The sequence below is a fragment of the Podarcis cretensis genome (genome assembly GCF_951804945.1).
Source record: "Podarcis cretensis genome assembly, chromosome: Z".
Taxonomy (NCBI): Eukaryota; Metazoa; Chordata; class Lepidosauria; order Squamata; family Lacertidae; genus Podarcis; species Podarcis cretensis.
In genome coordinates this window covers 31,373,114-31,385,963 of record NC_137184.1, presented here as the reverse complement: position 1 = coordinate 31,385,963, position 12,850 = coordinate 31,373,114, and the positions used below count along the sequence as shown (strand labels likewise).

At 41.2% G+C, this 12,850-nt stretch overlaps 1 protein-coding gene across 5 annotated transcripts in view; it reads left to right on the top strand.

Moving 5' to 3' along the window:
* The window catches only part of LOC307207666 (putative G-protein coupled receptor 34), a 245,213-nt gene that overhangs the window by 206,905 nt on the left and 25,458 nt on the right, over positions 1 to 12,850 (top strand). The gene's annotated exons all lie outside the window — the stretch shown is intronic.

The following is a 12,850-nucleotide window of genomic DNA, read 5'->3' as shown; positions in this document are numbered from 1 at the left end:
AGGGCGGATCTTGTCCCTTCTTCACCTACTCCTCTAGCATGATCTGCAGGTCAAAGATATAGTCGATGACATGCTGCAAGATTTCCACTTGGCTGACTTTGGGGCCTTGCAGGATCCTCGGCAGCAGCCCGCGCAGCTTGTAGTAGCAGTCATTCATGTTGTAAAGGAGGTTCTTGGGCTCCTCCTGAGCTGGGCTCTGGTGTTTTGTTTTGGCAAGACTCATCACATTTTATTGAAGGCCTTTGCAGCAGGAGTCACTGGCTGAGGGGCTTCGTTCTGTTGTTCGTTCCCTGGGTGATGGTGAGGCTCTGATGAGAGAGGCAGCACACAGCTTGCTTCCGAGCAGATCCTGACTGATCTGACGGGGCTGATTCCTTTCATGGCCATGAAGGAGGAGAAACCAGCAGGGATTTGCAGAAGGGCAAGATTTCCTTCCTTAAGGCGGGAGAAGCAAGCAAGCAACCTCGAGAGAGATCGAGAGATCGATATTGCCCCTTGCTCGCCAGTCTGGTTGATTCTCTATTGTGTGCACACAGAAAATGCTTCTCTTTGCAAAAAAGCCCCATGTATATATTTTAAAAACAGAAATGCTACCTTTGCAGTAGCAAATATTTTCACTGATCATAAAGTTGAGCGGTAGTATTCCTCCTCTTCCTCTTCCTCTTTAAATTTTTTAAATTGGGTTTTACAGTTATACAATGTTAAAATCAGCATAATCATCTTAAACATAAGAAGAGAAAAGGATGAAATAAAACCCAGTTCTCCCCCCACCCAAAGACTCTCCTCAACTTCCCCTTCTGGTTCTTTAAGTATTTACTAATTCTGTTTACATTATTTTACCTCAGTTTCAAAGTCTTCTAACTAAATGCTCTTATATTATCATTTTTATACAATATTATTCAATTTCCATTGTACACCTGGTTGTTTCCCCTCTTCCTCTTCTTTTTTAAATAGTTTTTTATTTCTTTATTTTTCAAAAAACAAATTCTTCCATAGCTGCAGTTTAGGATTCAAAATAACATCAATCATCGTGCTCCGACCCTCTTCCTAGCTTGCCACCTTTACCAGACTGCAACTTCTTCCCCCTAGGGCACCAATTGTAAAGACTCTCCTTTCAAACTCTGCTTTGTTTTCTGAACTAACTCAGAACTGCAGGAAGGGCCCCACCCAACAGCTATCTGGTCCAGAATCCCATTCTCCTTGACTTTTCTTAATGGCCCATTCCTTCCTTCTTTTCTTCCTTCCACCATGTAGTTCTTTTATTATTAACATTTTAAAGTTTTTCAGTTGCACAGAATAAAGGTAAAAAATAAAGTTGAAACATAATGGTGTGGGAGCCATGGCTCGTCTCCCAGGCACTTTCCCGACATGGGGAAGCTGGCCTGGCTTGTATTTTAATGCTTGCTAAGCCTACTGTCTGGCATCCAGTTCTAACACACCACACACAGATTAAATTCTAACATTTGCTGGATCCAGAAATTTAGGATGTCTGGCACCCACAAACTCATAACACTGCAGAGAAAATGCTAGGCTGCCACCTCCTCTCAGGGTGGGGGTGGCAGAGCTGGGAGCGGTGAGGATCGTCCTCAGGACTCAACACTTCAGACCAACTCCCCACCAAGCATGGGAAAAGGGCTGGACCTTCTCCGCAGAGAATGAGGCTTGTTGGAAATTGAAGATCAAGCCATTAGTGTGGGCATCACAGAATTCCACACGACCCTCATCATAGTCTAGGGACACCCGGATCTTCCTGGGCTCATAAGTCAAGCTCAAAGGGGTTCGCTCAGGGTGGGTTAAAGCCCAGAAGGGATCAGATGAGGCTGACTCATCCTTTGCCTTCCCAATGACCCAGATCCCCTCAGAAGGAAGCATGCTGACAAAGCCTTTGCGCCTGACAGACTCTTTTGCAACCCCTACGGCTCAGGTGGCCCATTCCCTTTCCTCCTCCTCTTCCACCACCACCTCCCACCAATATCTTCCTGAGGTGAATTTTGCATGGCCCAGCATGTACAGCATGCTGTCGAATCTCCCAGGGTTGTCCAGCGCGTCCTGCCTTTCTTCTTCTTCTCAAACTCTTCAGGTTATCACAAGAAAAGGGTGTTCTGTTCCTGGCTCCAGAATGACATTCACTTTGTTCAGTGCCTGCATTGGTAGCCCTTTGCATTTCTGCATGGTATTCTTCAGAAATGATTTTTTCTGAGTGTAAATTATAATCAACAACAAATTTGTTGTCTGCGTTTTTTCAGTTGATTTAGGATGAATCACATTGTTTTTTCTCAATCAGGTCGTTTTTGAGCTATGGCCACATGTCTTTTTTTACATTTTTGTTCACATGTACGCTTGTGTGGAGCGGTTTAGAATAAGTTGGTGGGGGTAAAATCCCATGTCGAATAATTGTTTTGATTGGAAATGATTATTTTAATGACAAGAAGTATTCAGGTCTGATAGTTCTGTGTGATTATGTTGAAAAGGGATCAGTTTGAAGTCATAAAACCTCGAAATCTTCCATAAATTGGTGCGGCAAAGCATAAAGTTGGGGGATCAAAACTAAGTTAATGGGACAGCCGCCCCATGAAGTATCCTGATCTTCAATCAGCACGTCATCCTGTAGCTCATTGTGATGAAATTCCAGTGCCTATCTTCAGAGAACTTCTGGACATTAGTGACGAAGATGCCTCCAGTGTTGAAGGACATGAAGAAGAAGAAGTGGTTCTTGAAGATGATGCTCCACATCCATTTTCCCAAAAGGAGTTGAATGATCTAGTTCGCGACCTCAGCTTGTCAAAGGACTCTGCCAAACTGTTGGCATCCAGATTGAAGGGGAAAAACCTCCTCTCTGACAGTGCTCGCATCAGCTTCTTCCGCAACAGGCATCAAGAGTACCTCCGTTTTTTCTCGGAAGAGAAGGACTTGGTGTACTGTGCAGATATTGCGCAGCTTCTGCTCAAGCTTGGAGTGCCACAGTACGAACCCAAAGATTGAAGACTGTTCATTGACAGCAGCAAGCGATCACTGAAATGTGTTCTGCTACACAACGGCAACCAGTTTGCCTCTATACCCCTGGCTCACTCGAGTACACTGAAGGAGAACTATGAACTATGTGTTGACCTGAAGATGGTGAACTTTTTGTTGGGACAACAGTCTGGCTTCACCAAGTACCCATGTTTTCTGTGCATGTGGGATAGTAGGGACCGTGCTCAGCACTACATGAAGAAGGACTGGCCTGTGCAGGAGGAATTGGTGCCTTGCAAAAAAAGGAACGTCATCAACGACCCTCTGGTGGACAGAGACAGAATACTCTTCCCACCTCTGCACATCAAGCTCGGCTTAATCAAGCAGTTCACCAAGGCTCTGGACAAGGATGGTGACTGCTTCACTTACTTGTGCCACGCTTTTCCAGGATTGACCATGAAGAAGTTGAAAGCTGGCATCTTTGACGGTCCTCAGATCCGTCAGCTCATCAGAGATCTAGAGTTCAGAAACTCAATGAACGAAGTGGAACTGGAAGCGTGGAAGGCATTTGTTCTGGTAGTGAAGAACTTTCTTGGCAACAATAAGGTCAGAAATGACACAGAACTTGTCAACAACATACTGACTGCTTTCAGAAACCTGGGCTGCAACATGAGCATCAAGATGCACTACCTATTTTCACATATGGACCGGTTTCCTGAGAAACTGGGTTCAATGAGTGACGAGCAGGGGGAGAGATTCCATCGGACATGAAAGAGATGGAGACCAGGTATCAGGGTTGCTGGGACGCAGTCATGATGGCTGACTACTGTTGGACTCTGAAGAGAGACCTCCCTGCCGCTGAGCATTCCAGGAGTTCTAAGAAACGGAAGTTCAAGCCCTGAAGTTTGAAAGATGGTGAAGCAACATGCAATTTACGTGTACTTACCTTTATCAATGCCCACCATTCAGTTTACAGTAAACCTGACCTGATGGAGAGAAACGGATGCCATTTCCTGATTCAGCAGTGCAAAAATACCCTAAATCAGTTGTAGAAATCTAGACAACATTCAAAAAGTAAAAAATTGTTGCCCAGTGTAATAATTGGAGCAGTAGGGTAGGTAGATTCGAGAGGCTCTGGGAATACCTCTAAATCTGCCCATGTGGCCTTAATTGCCGAATTTTTTGGACGGGGGGGGGGAATAGGCTTCTGAATGCTGGACTTCCAGTTCCGGTCAAGATGGAGGAGACAAGGTGACTCTGGCTATTCCCTAATTGAAGGCAAGATTTAAGCTCCTAATCTATTTCTTGGCACCAGTTTATCTGCCTCCCCATTCTACCTTTCAATGCTTTATTAGAGCTCTTCTCAAAGCTGCGATTTATGTTCTATCCTGCTATTTTATCGGACTAACAACCTCCATCGTGAGGCTGCAGGAAGTTGCAGGAAAGGAAAAGCTGAACTCTCTTCCAGCCCCCCCCCCCGAATGAGAGGCACTTTTAATGAGTTTCTATAGCCTCACAAGGCTCACAACTTCATTTTGAGAGAGGCTCAACAACCTGCTTCCAGTAATAAATATTGCAAAGGGGCTTATTAGCAAACGAGACTAAAACACTCTCTATGCAAAGACGCCGAGTCCTCTGTCGCAATTAGAAACTAGAACCAGCTGATTACCTGAGGAACTGAAAGCAAGTTTGGCTCAATAATTTTTATCTGGCATTAGCTATTATCTTATCGTCTGTCAGAGATATTAGTAAACTTCAGTGGCAACTACCATAAATTCCTGCCTTCGCTAGTGAGTATCTTTAAGTGTTAGCACCCGGACTCTGGCATTAGCCAAGGCAAGGTTAAACTCCCCCGGAGCAGAGGGTCATCAGAGAACTAGGTAAAGGTAAAGGTACCCCTGCCCATACGGGCCAGTCTTGACAGACTCTAGGGTTGTGCGCTCATCTCACTCTAGAGGCCGGGAGCCAGCGCTGTCCACAGACACTTCCGGGTCACGTGGCCAGCATGACGAAGCTGCTCTGACGAACCGGCACCAGAGCAGCACACGGAACACTGTTTACCTTCCCACTATAAAGCGGTACCTATTTATCTACTTGCACTTAAGGGTGCTTTTGAACTGCTAGGTGGGCAGGAGCTGGCACCGAACGACGGGAGCTCACCCCGCCGTGGGGATTCGAACCGCCAACCATGCGATTGGCAAGTCCTAGGCGCTGAGGTTTTACCCACAGCGCCACTCGCATCATCAGAGAACTGCCGATACTCAATTACTCCATGCCCTATATCTATTATGGTCCTTACCAGGAAGAACTGTAAGGACCTGGGAATCACGCTAACCTTGCCTCATAGCTCTATGGAGCCATGAAGGAGGCAAAGCAAAGCAAAATTTCCCCCAAAAAGAAGTGAGCAAGAGAGTTCAGAATGAGAGCTCCCTAGACAAGGTTATCCCCCTGCCTCCCACTGTGCTGGACTGGTCAATACAGCTCTAAGACTCTAAAGGATTATTTTGAGACAAATATGAATTCAGAGGTGGGAACAAGAGTCGTTTGGGATGCAAGTAAAGCAGTAATGAGAGGATTCCTCCTACAACAAAATTTTGATTAAGAAAAAAATACAGAATGAGAAAAAAGACAATATTCTGTCTCAACTAAAAGACAAAGAGAAGAACTTAAGATCTAATCCGAAGAATCAACAGATCCAAAAGGAAATTAAAGCACTACAGATCCAATATTCTCAAATTATAAATCAGGAAATAGAATGGAAAATAAAAAATAATGAAAGAGAAATTTTGAATCTGCAAATAAATGTGGAAAACTGCTTGCTTGGCAGTTTAAAAAGAGGCAGAAACAAAGTACCATCACTAATATTGTATCAGAGGGAAAATCTGTGGAGAACCCTGCAGAGATAAGAAGATGCTTTCAGAAATATTATAAACAGCTGTATAAAAACGGAAAAGAAGATAAGGACAAAACTGAGCACTTTATTAAAGTAAATGGACTACAAAAAATTCCCGAAAATAAAAATATCCCACTTAATGGACTGATCACAAGACAAGAGGCAGACAAGGCGATTAACCAGATGCAGCTTGGCAAAACCCCAGGACCAGATGGTTTGTCTGCAAAGTACTATAAGACTATGAAAGAGTGGCTTATTCAGCCATTGGTTGATGTATGCAACAAGATATTAAGAAGGGACAAAGCACCTGAAACCTAGAAAGAAGCTTTTATAACTCTGATACCAAAACCAGATCAAGATAGATCCAATGTAAAAAAATATAGACCGATCTCATTACTCAATGTGGATTCCAAATTTTTGCTAATATTTTGGCCAATAGGTTGAAGAAGGTACTAATAGATTATATTCACAAGGATCAGGCAGGATTTCTGCCTGGAAGACATATGAAGGATAATATCAGAAATATAATTGATGTGTTGGGAAAGTTGGAGGTTAAAAAAATTTGTAAAGTGATATTAATGTTTATTGATGCAGAGAAGGCCTTTGATAATGTATCTTGGAATTTTATGAAAAAGAATTTAGAAAGTATTGGGGTTGGACAAGATTTTTTAAATGGTATTAATGCGATCTACTTTGAACAAAAAGCAAAAACTATAGTAAATAATGTGGTTTCAGAAGAAATTAGAATTGAAAAAGGAACCATGCAAGGGTGCCCACTTTCCCCTCTGCTTTTTATTTCGGTTCTGGAAGTTTTGCTAAACATATTAAGGAAAGAGGAAGAGGTTAAAGGTATAATAGTAGAATCCAAACAATATAAGTTAAAAGCCTTTGCTGACGATCTGGTGTTAACTTTACAAGATCCAGACTGCAGTGCAGTGAAAGCACTGGAATTGATTCAGGAGTTCGGGCATGTAGCAGGATTTAAGTTAGATAAGAGCAAAACCAAAGTTTTTTGGGGAAATCTAGATAATGAGGAGGGAAAATGTCCTTCAGGAAAAGACAGGCCTTGTTTTTGTGAAAAAAGTGAAATATTTGGGTGTGAACATATCGGTGAAAAAGTTATATAAGGATAATTATGAAAAATTATGGAATGAAATTAAGAGAAATCTTGAGGTTTGGTCAAATTTAAAATTATCATTGATGGGCCGAATATCGGTGGTTAAGATGAATGTATTGCCAAAGATGTTGTTTTTATTCCAAGCTATTCCAATTATTGATAACGTAAAATGTTTTAAAGAGTGGCTGAAAGCAGTGTCTAAATTTATCTGGCAAGGGAAAAAACACAGAATTAAATATAAAATACTAACAGACTCAAAAGAAAGAGGGGGATTTTCCCTGTCAGACTTGAAGATATATTTTGAAGCTGCAGCTTTCTGCTGGATTAAGGAATGGATTCAATTAGATAATGTTGATGTATTAGACCTGGAGGGATTTGATAATGTATTTGGTTGGCATGCATATTTATGGTACGACAAGATAAAGGCTCATAAAGGTTTTAAAAATCATGTAATTAGAAAATCTTTATATAATGTTTGGATAAGATATAAAGATCTCCTGGAAAGGAAAACACCCAGGTGGCTTTCACCAATGGAAGCAGAAAAAGTTAAATATGGAGTCTAAATGGTTGAAATATGAGGACTTATTGTTGGAAGATAATGAAGGATTTAAATTAAGATCATTTGACCAAATTAAAGACAAATTAGATGGTTGGCTACAATATTATCAGATCAATGAATTGTATAAGCTTGATAAGAAAAATGGTTCTGCAATGGAAAAATCCAAACTGGAAACAGAATTGTCAGATACAAATGTTAAAAACCTATCCAAAATGTATAACTTGTTGTTGGAGTGGCATACAAAGGGATGAACAAGTTAAATCAGTGATGATAGATTGGGCAAGAGATTTTGGACACAATATAATGTTTGAAGATTGGGAAAGGTTGTGGAAGAAAGGGGTTAAGTTTACTGCTTGTACCGTATTAAAAGAAAATATCATGAAAATGATGTATAGATGGTACTTAACCCTGGTAAAATTAGCAAAGATTTATCACACGAATGATAATTTATGTTGGAAATGCAAAAAAAAATGAAGGCACTTTTTACCATTTGGGGTGGACGTGTCCTAAGGTGAAGGACTTCTGGGAAAAGATTTATAATGAATTGAAAAAAATGTTGAAAAATACATTTGTTAAGAAACCAGAAGCCTTTCTACTTGGAATTACAGGATTGGAATTGCCCAAAAAAGATGTTAGATTGTTTTTGTATGCCACTACAGCGACAAGATTGCTATTAGCTAAAAATTGGAAATCTCAAGAAATAACAACAGAAGAAGAATGGCAAATGAAGATGTTGGACTTTTTGGAGCTGGCAGACCCGACTGGAAGAATCCATGACCAGAAGAAAGAGGAGCATCAGGAAGATTGGAAGAAATTCAAAGAATATTTAACCAAATGTTGTAATATAAGATGTTAGAAGTTACTGGAAAGTACCAAACAGGCCTAGGACTAGAATAAGAATGAATTGTCAAAGATCATGGGCTAGATTATTAAGAAAAGAGAATAGTAAATTGAAGGAGTTAATTTTATGAGAAATATGATTTTGGAGAGCTGTTACAAAATGACTCAATGAAATTCAGTTAGGGGGGATTTGAGGAAGTCAGTTAACAATGAAAGTTAAATTGGGTTTTAGAAGTAATAAGTCTATTATTTTTGTGTGTTTTTTCTTTAGTATTGTAATGTATATTTTGTGTGTGTGTGTTATATGTTACATTTGTGATAAATGTTGAAAATTAATTTTAAAGATTGGGGGGGGGGGGGGAAGAAGAAGTTAACCCATCAGGTGGGGAGAGCCGGTTGCGAGGGACATGGGGAACCCTTGCACCTTTTCTGCAGGGCTTGCGCGGCCCCCATCTGCATTGTCTGCAAGAGATCAAAAGAGCACAGCGAACATGAACTGATTAATCTGGACCAGGCTTCACAGTGGTTGAAGCAAATAGTCCGGTTTCTGGTGCAAGAGAGACGAGTGATTATGGAATTGAAACTGGCAGAAGAAGAAAGAGCCAGGCATATCCGGCGGAGCTAGAGGAGGAGAAGAACAAGATCATGGGTGCTTTTGAGCAGATGTGCAACTTCCTGGAGGAGCTGCAGCGCTTTTGGCTGACTGAGCTGGAGGATCTGGAGAAGGAGATGAAGAAGAAAAAGGAAATAAATATCATCAAACTCTCGGAGAATATCGCCGGTCTCAGTGTGAGACACACAGAAATGGAGAAGAAGTGCCAACTGTAGTCCCTGAGTTCCTGAAGGGCATTGGGACTACGGTGACCGGTTTCAGGAGTTGAAAAGAAGGCGGACACTGCTGGGACTCCTCCAGGCATGGAAGAGAGACTCATCGGTTGAGACTTCAATGCCCGAATGGGAACAGATGATAACTGTCTATACACTCAGTACAAGCAGTTCCTGGACCGTGATAGCCAGACAGATATAGGCGTCACACGCCTCTCTAACGATTGCAGATGCAACTTTTTAGGGCTCTGCTTAGCCCTGGTCGCAAAACGGAGGGAACTGTTGATATTAAACGACATTTTTCCAAGGCAGGCGGAAGCGTTATAGATTATATTCTAATTTCAAGATTCATGTATGGCTTTGTCATGAAGTTCCAAGTGGGCCATAAAACTGAGAGTGACCATCTCCCTCTAACTTTAGTGTTTGAAGGCCCACCTTTTGAAAAACCAATTGCCAACCCACAATATACTCCCACGGTGAATTTGGGTATACCGGCTCCCAAAAGAATTAAATGGTCTCTTGTGCTGAATGCAGACTTAATCCTCCTCCTTCAATCAGTGGAGCTAAAGAATATACATTCTGCTATTGTTTCGACTAACTCCACAGCTGTGGTCCTAAAACTTTTTAAGATACTTATAGAAAAGCTGAAAACACAATTATCATCTGTGAATAAAGAATACAGCCACAAAGGGGGCAAGGGATCTAGCAAGCTGGTTCAACGCAGAGTGCAGACAAACAAGGAAGCATTTGAGAACTATTTATCACAAATATAGGAATACTATATTTACTGCATATATCTCCATAAGACAGAACTACAAACAACTATTAAAGAATACAAAAACAAAAAGCCAAGCGAATCGCATGGGAAAGCCTGGTCACGGCTTCGCACGAGAAAGACCCAACTTGCTTTTGGTGTACCTTCAAGTCTCAGTCAGTTTTATTGCGCATAGCCAAAGGCTGCCGCAATATAGACAGAATTGTTTGACAATTAAAATAAAATATACTGAATTGGTAAAAAAAGACTTAAAACATTTATATTATTAAAACATTACGTACTCTAAACAAAGCTATAAAAGTACCCCAATGTACAAATAAAAACATTAAACAATAAAATTCATAAGCTAAAATCATCACATGGTCACTAATGTTAAAAACAATATCAATTAATACAGTGTGCAATTTATACTCAGAGTTTGGTGACAAAGATAGAGCATAGCCTGAGGTAGATAGATGGGATCAAATAAATTCATCTCCTTTACAGTTAATGGCTACCTTGGCTATATAATTTGCTCTAATTTTCCTAGCAGCAGTTGCAAAAAGTGCTACCCGCCAGGTCACATACTTATCTGTGTCTGCAAGGAGATATAACATAATGTCAAGGGGGTTCTGGCCAGGGGACCCTGTCATTATAGGTACCAAAAATCTTTTTCTTGCATCATTATATAACGAACAGTGCTAGATATAATGCATAAGGTCCTCTACTTCAGAACATCCCCTAATGCAAACACGTTCGTTTTTTGGTATGCCTCTGTGTCTCCCATCTCTATAAGCAGAGCTTATTGTATTTAGTTGTAGCTCTGTAAAAGCTTTTCGAAGCTGTGCAAAAGTCAATTCATTAAAATAAGATATGTGTTCATTGACCTCTCTAAGTTTAAAATACAATGGGGCGCATGTAGATGTGCACATAGAGTTTAGATCGTTTTTAGTTGCCACTGCCCTTATGGTTCGTTTAAAAATATTTTTCTGTGAATATAAGGGGAGTTCTTTAATCTCAGTCACTGAGAGGTCATATTTGCCCATCAGTTGGGCAGCATGATGTACCCAGTTTTTAAGGGGTAATCCATTTGAGAGCTCAATCAGGCATTTTTTTGGTAGCCTAGTGTTGTCCAACTGTTGAACTCTAAACCAGTAACAGAGAATTCTTTTATCTATTTGGCTCTCTATGTTCAACATGCGAGTTTCCAACCTGACCATGGCAGATTGCATGTCTTTGGGTAAACCTAAAAGAATACTTAAAAAATAAGACCTTTGAGGTACCCCAAACCTCTGCACCATATAAAATCTGGGCCATTGTTTTTGCTTTATACACAGATAGAGCTGGGTTGATCAGATTTCCACCTTTACAGGCAGCAAATTTCAGAATAGCTTTTGCTGATTTAAAGGCTTGCAATTTAATATTGGATAGCTGTGTATTCTAAGATGCTGTTTCTGAATAAATCAATCCCAGATATTTAAACGTATTTACTTGGTTTATGATGTGTTCATCCAGGTGCCAAACATGCTTTTTAGAACGCTTCCCAAATACAATGAGCTGCGTCTTATCGTAGTTTATAGATAAAGCATTCCTCGTGCAATATGAACTTAATTTTGCCAGCAGCCATCTCAGGCCCACCTGGGTTCTAGATACAAGTACTAGGTCATCAGCATCGCTTCTCGACCTTTTGACTAAGATCAAGTGTAGCTTTTGGTGTACCATATCTGGACCAGGAGTGTAACGGACTCATTTGCACTGTTGAACTCCAAGAGTGGATCTGATTCTTTCAATCATTGTATTATGACAAGGAAGCTCAGTTTAACAAGCCAAGCATTCAACCAGAGGGTTCACATCACTGGCCACCTGTAACCACAGTGGACGTAGAGAATTTGATCGCATAGCTAAAGAACAACAAGGCCCCTGGGCATAGATTATAGTTTACCACCAGCTGTTCTCTCCTGCAGTATGCTGAGAATTCTCCTATCAACCCCTTTAGGCCTATTTTTGTTCGGGATAGGAGGACCGCATCATCAGCATATGAAATATATTTCTGCTTGTCCCCAGACGCTGATGCTACACAAGAATTACTTTAAGTATAGTTTTGCAACACAAAATATCGTTCCCACTGCCTCTTCTGCTTTTCTAGGTTCATTATCCAGGCCATATTCTTCTCTTCATGCATTTTTTTTGGTGGCATACTTGCAGCAAAGCTAAGTATCTTAGGGTGAAAAGAAGGAGGATCTTGGAAACTGGGTGACTGATTAGCTCAGAGTGGCACTGGTGCAAGCTCCCCCCCCCCCAATCGTTCTTCTATAACTTCAGGGTGTGCACGACATGGCCATCAGATTCCTTGTTATTGGAGATGTAACTCTCCACCATGGCTTCAACTTCTGCAGTCGTTGTCCCACATCTGCTGCTCCTCCAGAAAAGAAAAGAGGGGAAGGACAGGAAGAGAGGAAGACCATAGCAAGTGAAAGAAACTAAGGACAGCCTTGGTAGTGGACGCTAATCACTAAAGGGGGGGGGGGGTTATGTATAGAAGCAGCATGATCATAAATGTATTTCAAGTCTTGTCCCCCTAAAACCATTAACAGACGAAGTCTTTGGGCAGTTTTGAGGAGTCTTGTCTTGAAATCTCTAAAATCTTGACACTTCTAGAACTGTCCTGAGCCCATGTTTGTCAGGTGATGATAAAAAGGGAACATTTTGCGTTTCCAAACAGCATGCAGTTTCCAGCTGCAGGCAATCAGCACTGCCCTTTGCAGGCAGAGGGGGCTATTCCTTGTGTATCGCAGGCCTCAGGCACCAGACCCAGGTAAAACAAAACGTCTGCAAGTTCCTGATTTAGTTTCATGATACTGGTTCCTAATGGTGCTCCTTAGCACTATTCATTTCTTTTTATGATTGGTA